The sequence below is a fragment of the Suncus etruscus genome, chromosome 4 (genome assembly GCF_024139225.1).
Source record: "Suncus etruscus isolate mSunEtr1 chromosome 4, mSunEtr1.pri.cur, whole genome shotgun sequence".
NCBI lineage: Eukaryota > Metazoa > Chordata > Mammalia > Eulipotyphla > Soricidae > Suncus > Suncus etruscus.
The window spans coordinates 22,120,677-22,130,947 of record NC_064851.1 but is presented as its reverse complement, the minus strand read 5'-3'; positions in this window follow the sequence as shown (position 1 = coordinate 22,130,947).

The following is a 10,271-nucleotide window of genomic DNA, read 5'->3' as shown; positions in this document are numbered from 1 at the left end:
CCTCTGGGTTGCTGCTAGTCCTGTTCTCTCCAAGTTAAGACAGGTTTAGTGAGACCTTCGACCAGCTCTGTACTGGGCATGGGGAGGCAGAGGAGGAGGAAGGGATCCCAGCCCAGTGTTCCACCAGAGCTAGTTTGAGGAAAGCAATGATTTACACATGGTCACAGCAGGTCCCAAACAGAAAAGCTTTCACTACATAACCAGCAGAGAAACAGTCCCAGATCAAGGGACACACTCACAGGAATAATAATAGCCCAGAGTTAGGGAGGGAACTCTAGAGACCCCCACAGGACAAATGGAACCAAAGGGGAAAACACCAAGTGTCCTGTGAGAATCAGTCCACGTGGAACCCAGCCCCTAAGCCATATGAGTCCCTGGTTTGGGGGTACTCCTAAAAATATGCTGCTCCATGGAGGAGGGATGACTCCAATAAAAACATCTGAACCTCCTGGGAGGACCCTTAACTCCAGCTGCTTCTTTGGGCCCCTAAGATGCTCTGAACCCCATCAGACATGGTCACTTAGCATGTCTGGCATGCCCCTCACACCTTCAGTCTCTATCTTTATCTCTGATTCTTTTTGTATCTCTCTGTTTTTCTCTGTACCTCTTCTCTCTCTTCTCTCAGTGTCTCTCTGTCTGTCTGCATCTCTCTTTCTCTCTCTCTCTTCTTCCTTCCTTCTCTCTCTCCCTCCCTCTTTACTATGCAAGCCAGTTCTCAAAGGTCAAGCACCAACTCTGCCAAGGAATGCAGGTGTGACTTGGACAAGATCCTTGCTCTGCAGGAGACCCACCCAGAAGCAGACTTTGGAGTTTCCTGACATATGTGAAGATAGGAATGTAGACCAGAAACATAGAGAAGGAACACTTCTCAGGGTCAGTTGTGGAAAGAGTTCAGGAGGGTTTCCTAGAGGTGGTGATACATAGCTGATTCTTGGAATTGGAAAAAAAAAAAAAAAGTACTCCAGTCTCCAAAGTGCTGCTAATTGTCATAAACTTCATTCCAAACCCCTCCATTTGTGCCCAGGTATAGAAAAGAATTTGGAAATACTAAATACTTATAGTATAATAATGAAATCATAACTAATGCTTACTGAGCATTTACTACATGTCAAGATCTGTTTTAGAGGTTTTGCAGGTATTCCCTCGTTTAATTCCTAAAGCAATTCTATGAGGTAGTTTGGTTTTATCATCCCAATTTTACCATTGAGAAAACTGAGACTAGACAGGACTTGTGACTTTCCAGCATCATTTAATTAAATGATAGAGCTAGGTTCATACTTTGATAATCTGGCTCCACAGTTCATACTCTGCTAACCTATGATAAAAATGAATCAGGCTGTGATTGCCTGAACTGAGGTAGCCATCTTGTGACCAAGAAAATTGCAGCAATACTAGCTCTGATTTTTATCAAACTGCAGATCAAATGTCAACAACCATTCTCTGAACATCTTGTTGTGAAAATAAATAAATAAACCTGTATTGGCTGTAAACACTGCAGACCAATGTCTCCATTATTTGCAACTCAGCCCATTACTAATACCCCAAGGAATGGGGATGTAGTGGGACAAGTGGGAAGACCTAAAGAAGGGGTCACTTTTTTTTGTCTGAGGGGAGGTTTTGCAACATCACAGTGACTGCTTTCTCAGTCCATGCAGTTGGAATCACTAGATCTTAAGATATGAGGTAAACAGCCGATCCAGGATCAAAGGTGGTTGGTTCGAATCCCGGTGTCCCATATGGTCCCCCGTGCCTGCCAGGAGCTATTTCTGAGCAGACAGCCAGGAGGAACCCCTGAGCACTGCTGGGTGTGGCCCAAAAACAAACAAACAAAAAAGATATGAGGCAAGAACAAAGTGACCAATGGTTCTGATATTAAGTAGACTTGCAGAATATGGGGCTTTCAGTCCTTTAGCAATTGCAAACAAACTGGAATAGTGAGTTACTCGAGAAGAAAAGGAAAAGAAATATGAAAGAGTGAGCAAAAGCCTCAGACAGTAGGTCTTGTAGCAGTGGTAGGAGGTGGTTTTATTGACTTCATTCTGAACACAATAGGGAGCCAACGGGTTTTAGAGAAGTAATCACTGTGCTCAGACACACACAGAAGCATTTATCCACACATGCCATCTTCTCGGCAGAAAAATGGCCCAGCTCCTCTGCAAAGCTCCAAAATAAAATAGTGACCGTCAATACTTTCTAGGTAGTCTGGAGCAGGCTGATACCTTCGTGGCATTCTCAGAATGAGTGAGGGGCAGATTCGCCTTTCTGTGTGAACTAAAACAGCCCAGCACCACAACCTATACCCTCCAACAGCCCAGTTCTGCAACTTAACCTCATCAAACTGCCAAGCCATCAAATTTGTTTCAGATCTTTAGATCCTTGACCATGCAGCTATCTCAGAATTTTATAGCAGTGCCAGCTGCCCAATAGTATATCACAGGAAAAAAATTTTTTTGGTTTCTGGGTCATACTCAGCTATGCTCAGGGGTTACTTCTGGCTCTGTGCTCAGAAATCACCTCTGGCAGGCATGGGGGACCATATGGGATGCCAGGATTTGAACCACCATCCATCCTGAAACAGATGCATGCAAGGCAAATGCCCTACCACTATGCTATCTCTCTAACCACTTTTATAGGAAGTTTTGTGGGAAAATTAGAGAACTCTATCAAGCTCAGTGAACCCAAACAGTAACACAAAAAGCTCAACTAGCACCAACCATAGCTCAGGAAATCCTTGGACACTGACTTTAAACATGGGTGTATAGAGAAATTATTGTTTATCTAAGTTTTGATCATTCCAAATTGCCTTTGTAAAAAAATATATGAAGTAAATTTGTTTGGATCTGCAAGGAGGTAGGAGTGGGTGGTGAGTGAGATTGGGGACACTGGTGAAGGGAAGGTCACACTGGCAGTAGGACTGGTGTTGGAAGTTAGTGGCTAAAATGATTCTATTATGAACAAGTTGGTAAATTATAATGTTATAATAAAAGTGTATAATATAAATAAATAAACTGTGGTTTCGGGACTTGAGAGATAGCATAATGGATAGAACATTTGCTCTGCATGCAGCCAACCCAGGTTCAATCCCTGGCATCCCATATGGTCCCCTGTGCCCCACCAGGAATGATTCTTGAGCTCAAAGTCAGGAGTAACACATGACTACCATCTGGTGTGGCCCAAAACAAAACAAAACTGAAAACTATGGTTTCAAAAAAAAATACACATTCATCTGACAGCTATAGGCGGACTGAACTGGAGCTGGCAACAGTGAAAACAGGGAGATCATAGAGGAAGCTGCTGAAAGATCCAGACCCACATCAACACAGCCCTGGCCAAGGTGAACTATAATCAGGAGAGAGGGGCTCATTGATTCAGAAACAATCCCATCCACCATTAGGACTTAGTTTCCAAATCTTGACTATTGTAACTAGCACTGCAGATAACATAGGTGTGAAAATACATGTTTTTAATTGTTGTTTTTATATTCTCTGGACAGATACATATAAGAAGTACTGCAGGGCCATATAATTAATCCCAATGTAATCACTTGAGGAACTTACATATTGCTTTCTGTAGAGGCTGCAACCATTTACATCCTCACTAGCATTTTGTGGGGGTTCCTTTTTCTCTAGGAAAAGGGAAGGCATGGACTTGAAGAAAGGCAGTGGAAAGCCTGATTTCAACAGAAATGTGTTAGGGGGCTTTTTTTGTTTGGTTGGTTTTTTGTTTGGTTGTTTGTTTGTTTTTTATATTGCACCCAGCAATGCACAGGATTACTCCTGCTCTGCACTAAGAAATCACACTTGGTAGGCTCAAGGTATTGACAGTAAGGAATCCAGACATCAAAATGGGGTCTGCCATATGCAAGGCAAACTTATCCACTATACCATAGTACAGTGGAGTTTCAGCCCCTGCAGTGATGTTCACACATTGACAGAGAAGCTAGAAAGGAAGAAATCTTTCTCCGTAGTGCACATTTCTCTGCTTGCTCCATGTGTATTGTTAATGGTTCTTCCTGTCAGGGTGTCTAATAGAGAATTGTTCCCATTGGGTCTATAATAGACATTGATGAAGTTGAGATGTATGAGTTCTCCTCCTGGTTATATTTAAAATGTGGTTTCCTTGATTCAGTTTTACATTTTTCTGAACAACAATAATCTAAACCAAGAGTGACTACACAGAAGTGCTAGGGTTCAAAGCAACTTCTAGTTACTGAGTTCTATGTCTGCTCAGAATAGTTTTTGCTTGAAACATAGCCTCCAGAAGAAGTTAGTCCTTATAGTTTACTGTATCCAAAAGACCAAGGATGCAGCTCCATTTTGAGCACTGCAGATTTCCTCTCTTCCCTCATCATCTCAGTGGGGAAACTGAGACCCAGTGTGAGAGAGTGAGCTGTAGCACCAGTTTGCTCTCTGCTTCCTTGCCTTTATTCCTGCTCCAAAATCCTTAATTTTTAGTTCAATAGGCATTCCCCTCCCCGACTTTACTCCCCAACAGGGTCTGGCTATCATCTCTAAGCTTAGAGTCAGAGAAGGGACTGACCAATCAATGCTTTACGTCTCCTCCTCCTGCTCTTCTACAATTAATTCAAGGAATTGTGATCATGTGATCAGAGGCTGAGACTTGGGATTTCTCCCAGACTCCTACAAGCTCTCACTTACTCTTTGCTGGGAATGAGAAATGACAACAGCCAAATGAGGATAATGGAGAAAGAGTCATTTAGTTGCCCAGGAATGGAGATGTTTCTGGTTGTTATGGATTGGAGGAGTAGAGAAGAGAGCAAAGAATCTATAGCCCTCTTGTTCCCAGGAAAGGGAGAAAGAATTTGAATCTACAACAGACCTGAGCATAAACCCTTGAAGTGAAGCAAAGGCTAAAAATGGAAAGAAACTGAATCCTGGGACCATTCTCAGAGCCCTGGATCCTGCTGTACCTGAAAAGAGATCTACTTGTGGACTTTCCTATTTTGTGGCCAAATCAGTAACGCTTTCACTCTAGTTCCTCTTAAGATTTATAAATATTTCATCTTTTACCAAATAAGTAATACTTTTGCTTCTGTCTATTGGGTGAGGTGTTTTATTTTTCACTTTTAAGCCTGTACAGTGATAGTGAAATATTGGTCCCATACCCCTTTTTGTTTTATCTATAAGTGATCCCAGGCCAGAGAGTCTTGTAACTTATCCAAGTCACACAACTATTTGGCATGATACATTCTGGCATTTACTCAGTGACTTCATGAACAGGACAAAACTTATTTTTAATATTAAAACAAACAGGGGGCCGGCGCTGTGGTGCAAGCTGTAAGGCATCTGCCTTGTCTGCACTAGCCTAGGACTGACCACAGTTTGATCCCTTGGCATCACATATGGTCCCCCAAGCCAGGAGCAATTTGAGTGCATAGCCAGGAGTAATCCCTGAGTATCACCAGGTATAGCCCAAAAACAAAAACAAAAATAAACAAACAAACAAAAAAGCATAATTATGTGGGTCAAAGTGACAAATTCACAAAAACTTTTCAGATAAAACGGGAGACTTCAGACTGTGTTGGAACCAGAGAGACAGTATCCCACGGAGTCAGTTTGGGTTCAATACCCAGCATTGCATTTGATACAACAAAAGCCACCAGAAGTGATCCCTGAGCACCCCCAGGTTTGACCAACCCCCCAAAATTATCCAATACAAACCCCCCAAAAGTACCCAAACAGGTACTGGGAATTAGTGGTAGAGCCACACCTGGAACTCAGGTATTCCTACATTCTGTTCAATGTGATTTTGCATCCTCAACTTGCTCACTTTCCATGGTCCCATGCAAAATTTTTCCATGCCCTTTCTCACCTGTACAGCAATCCACAACCCAGCTTCAGATCATTCTGTAAAAAAAACTCAGATCCCCAACAACAGCTAAAGTGTGAAAAAGTTTCACCGGGACCATGGAGAATGACTCAGGTTGCACAGACTGGTATGCCTGGAGCCCAGAGTCGGTCTTATGCCAATAAACTTCGGGAGTAAGGCCTTCTTGTAATCAGGCCTAGGATTTTTTCCGTTTTCCCCATATTTTTCTAGGCCTATGCAAACAACAGCTAGTGCCACTGTCGCACCTTTACTGTTTTGTTTTTTTTTTAACCCTATCCTTTAAGAAAAAAAAAAATTTACTGAACTTAAAAACAAATAACTGTAGTAGAAGGTCTGTCTCGAATACAGGCAGGGGATGGGAAGGGGGGAGGTGGGAATTGGGAGGGGGAATGTTACACTGGTGAAGGGGGGGTGTTCTGTTTGTGACTGTAACCCAACTATAATCATGTTACTTAAATAAAAAATATATTTAAAAAAAAAAAAAGAAAAAGAAAAAGGAGGGGCCCGGAGAGATAGCACAGCGGCGTTTGCCTTGCAAGCAGCCGATCCAGGACCAAAGGTGGTTGGTTCGAATCCTGGTGTCCCATATGGTCCCCCGTGCCTGCCAGGAGCTATTTCTGAGCAGACAGCCAGGAGTGACCCCTGAGCATTGCCGGGTGTGGCCCAAAAACCAAAAAAAAAAAAAAAAAGGAACTCAAAAAAAAAAAAAAACTTCAGATCCCAAAGGTAATTACTTATCCAAGCTATAAGGCTCATATCTGAGTGAATGAAGACTTGAAGTCAATGCCTAAAAGTAGGCTCCAGTTTCCCTTCTGCTAAGGTCAGGATCAGGATACCAGAGCAAGGCTTTCTCCCCAGAAAAGTGGCCTCCCTGAAACCATACTCTAGCCACAAACAAGAAGGAAGAGATAAAAATTCAACAGAAAAGTCTTTCTTTCCACCTAAAACAAGTTTATTTCAGCATTCTCCAATGTTTTTACACCACGGACCAACACCAGTCCATGCACAGGTTGTTGAAGACCACTGGTTTAATCATTACTAGGAAGAGATCCAAAATACTCTTGCTAATGTACATGCAGCTTTGAAATCAGATAAATCTATATTAGAATTGCCATTCTACCATTTAGAAGCTGGGTTGTTTAAGCAAATAACTTTAATTCTCTGAACCTCAGCTTCCTAAAATGTTAGGAAACTCTCTGCTAGAAATTTGTAAGGCTTATGACGACATGGGACTGCATTAGACGCACAGAGGAAGCTTGGTGAATGTCTGTGTCCTTTCTTTGTACTTTATACAAAGATTTCCTGTTTGACCCTATTTGAATGCTGATGCCTTTTTTGTTTGTTTGGTTTGGTTTGATTTTAATTTTTGGGTCACACCCAGCAGCACTCAGGGGTTACTCCTGGCTCTATGCTCAGAAATCGCTCCTGGCAGGCTCAGGGGACCATATGGGATGCCGGGATTCGAACCAATGACCTTCTTCATGAAAGGCAAACACCTTACCTCCATGCTATCTTCTGCCCCCCTTTATTTTTTGGGGGGAGTCACACCCCTCAGCGCTCAGGGGTTACTCCTAGCTCTATGCTCAGAAATTGCTCCTGGCAGGCTCAGGGGACTATATGGGATGCCGGGATTCAAACTACCAACCTTCTGCACACAAGGCAAACGCCTTACCTCCATGCTATCTCTCCAGCCTCAATGCTGATGCTTTTGGGGCCGGAGTGATTGCACCAGCAGGTAGGGTGTTTGCCTTGCATATGGGAGATTCAGGTTTGATCCCCAGCATCCCATATGGTCCCCAAGCACCTCCAGGAATGTGATTTCTGAGTGCAGAGCTACGAGTAATCCCGGAGTATCACTGGGTGTGGCAAAACAAAACAAAAACGGGCCCGGAGAGATAGCACAGCGGCGTTTGCCTTGCAAGCAGCTGATCCAGGACCAAAGGTGGTTGGTTTGAATACCGGTGTCCCATATGGTCCCCCGTGCCTGCCAGGAGCTATTTCTGAGCAGACAGCCAGGAGTAACCCCTGAGCACCGCCGGGTGTGACCCAAAAAACTAAAAAAAAAAAAAAAAAAGATGGGGCCCGGAGAGATAGCACAGCGGCGTAGCACAGTGGCATTAGCCTTGCAAGCAGCCAATCCAGGACCAAAGGTGGTTGGTTCGAATCCCGGTGTACCATATGGTCCCCCATGCCTGCCAGGAGCTATTTCTGAGCAGACAGCCAGGAGTAGCCCCTGAGCAATGCCGGGTGTGGCCAAAAAAAAAAAAAAAAAGATGATGCTATTGGAGAAGTGCAAACTACTGTTGCCTTGAGAAGAGGTGCAAAATTTTTGATTCATTCCCAAAAAAATGTCCTCTTCTGCCAGCACTTTCCTTTTTATCCCAATGCCGGATAAGCATGATTCTTGTGTGTTTTAAATCTTTTCCAAAGAGGTTGGAGAGATGGTACAGTGGGCAGGGTGCTTTGATTCCCAGCAGTCCATATGGTTTCCCAAGCACCATCAAAAGAAATTCTTGAACGTAGAGCAGGAGTAACCAACCCTGAACATCACTAGATCTGTGGTCCACAAACAAACATATATATATATATATATATATATATATATATATATGTTATATATATATATATATATATATATATATATATATATATATATGTTTGTTTGTGGACTGTTGGTGTACCTATCTGAGACCCTGGATTTGGGGTTGGTGTACCTATCTGAGACCCTGGATTTGAGTGTAGCTACCTAAGACCCACCCATTTCTGGGAGGGGTCTTGGGAACCAGATATTAGGTGTAACCTTACCTGCAAAACCCCGCCCATTCCTGGGAGGGGTCTTGGAATAGGTAGATAAACCCTGAAGCCAGGGAATTAAGGTGTCTGCCCTGCTGCGCTTGCGGGCTTTAGGTTCTTTGCCTCTTTTGGTCTTTGACCAGGATGGAGGCCATAGGAAGATGGCTGAATTATAAGATGCAGGGCTAAGAATGGCCGAATGCTTGAAAGGTTATGAGATAGGCCACACACCTGTGGTGGTCAGGGCATGAATAAAGTTGATGGTTCCTGATGCCTGCCTGTGAGTGAGTCTTGATTAGGCCAATCACCTGGGCCTGGGACCCGCCGGCTGGATGGGGTTGCAGAGCTATGTGGCCTGGGATGGCAGAAAGAAATCCATCGCCATCCACCGCCATCCAGCCCCATTGTTAATTATTTAATGCTACAGTGGACCACAGATCTAGTGATGTTCAGGGTTGGTTTATATATATATATATATATATATATATATATATATATATGATATTTCCCCACCACAATGGTACAAAACTGACTGAAAGACTGGAAGCAGATTTCTTTCCCTCTCTGAGATGAGGTAGTTTCTCATCCAGGTCATTGGCATTGGCATTTTGATAGGACAATTTCTTGTGATAAGTACAGAAATGCATAACTGTGTGTAATAAGATGTGGAACTGTGTCTCTAGTATATCAAATGTCTCCAGGCATGTCCCCATTGTCCCCCAGTAGGTGATGACAGCTTCCTTGAGAACCATTGACCTTAAATGCTGTTTTCAATATAACAACCTCATCTTTTCATTGAAAACAAGATCCAATGAACAGCAATAATATTTTCCTGTTCCACCACAGAGGTTCCCAGATTTACTTTGGAAATCACCCCTTTTTAGAAAAAAAATTACTAAGTGTCACCATGAAAATCTACCTTCCCTAGGTGAACAAAGTGCCTGTCCCCTGGATCACTTTAGCACACAAACACCCCAGAGCAGAAGAAAGCATCCACTTTAGAAAACTCTTCCTTGGGGACAGAGTGATAGCACAGTGGAAGGGCATTTGCCTTGCACACAGTTGACCAAGGACTGACCCGGGTTTGATCCCCAGCATCCTATGGGGGCCCCTGCCAGGTCTGATTTCTGAGTGCAGAGTCAGAAGTAACCCCTGAACACTGCAGGGTGTGGCCCCCCAAGAAAAGAAGAAAGAAAAAGAAAGAAAGAAAGAAAGAAAGAAAGAAAGAAAGAAAGAAAGAAAGAAAGAAAGAAAGAAAGAAAGAAAGAAAGAAAGAAAGAAAGAAAGAAAGAAAGAAAGAAAGAAAGAAAGAAAGAAAGAAAGAAAGAAAGAAAGAAAGAAAGAAAGAAAGAAAAGAGAAATGTCTTCCTTAACACATAACATAATTATCGAAAAATCAAACCCATTATTTCAATATCTACCTTTGACATTTTGTCCATGTATTTCCAGAAAGACCAGTGGACAAAAATAGCAAAAATATTAATAATATTTGAACAGAGGCCCTTTTTTCCATGGACTCTGAGAAAATCTCCATCTTGTGTACTTCAAGTATATCATCTGGATGATAAGCTTCCCCATAAAAACAGAACCTTACTCAGAGCACACTTAGAAGACTTCTATTGCACACC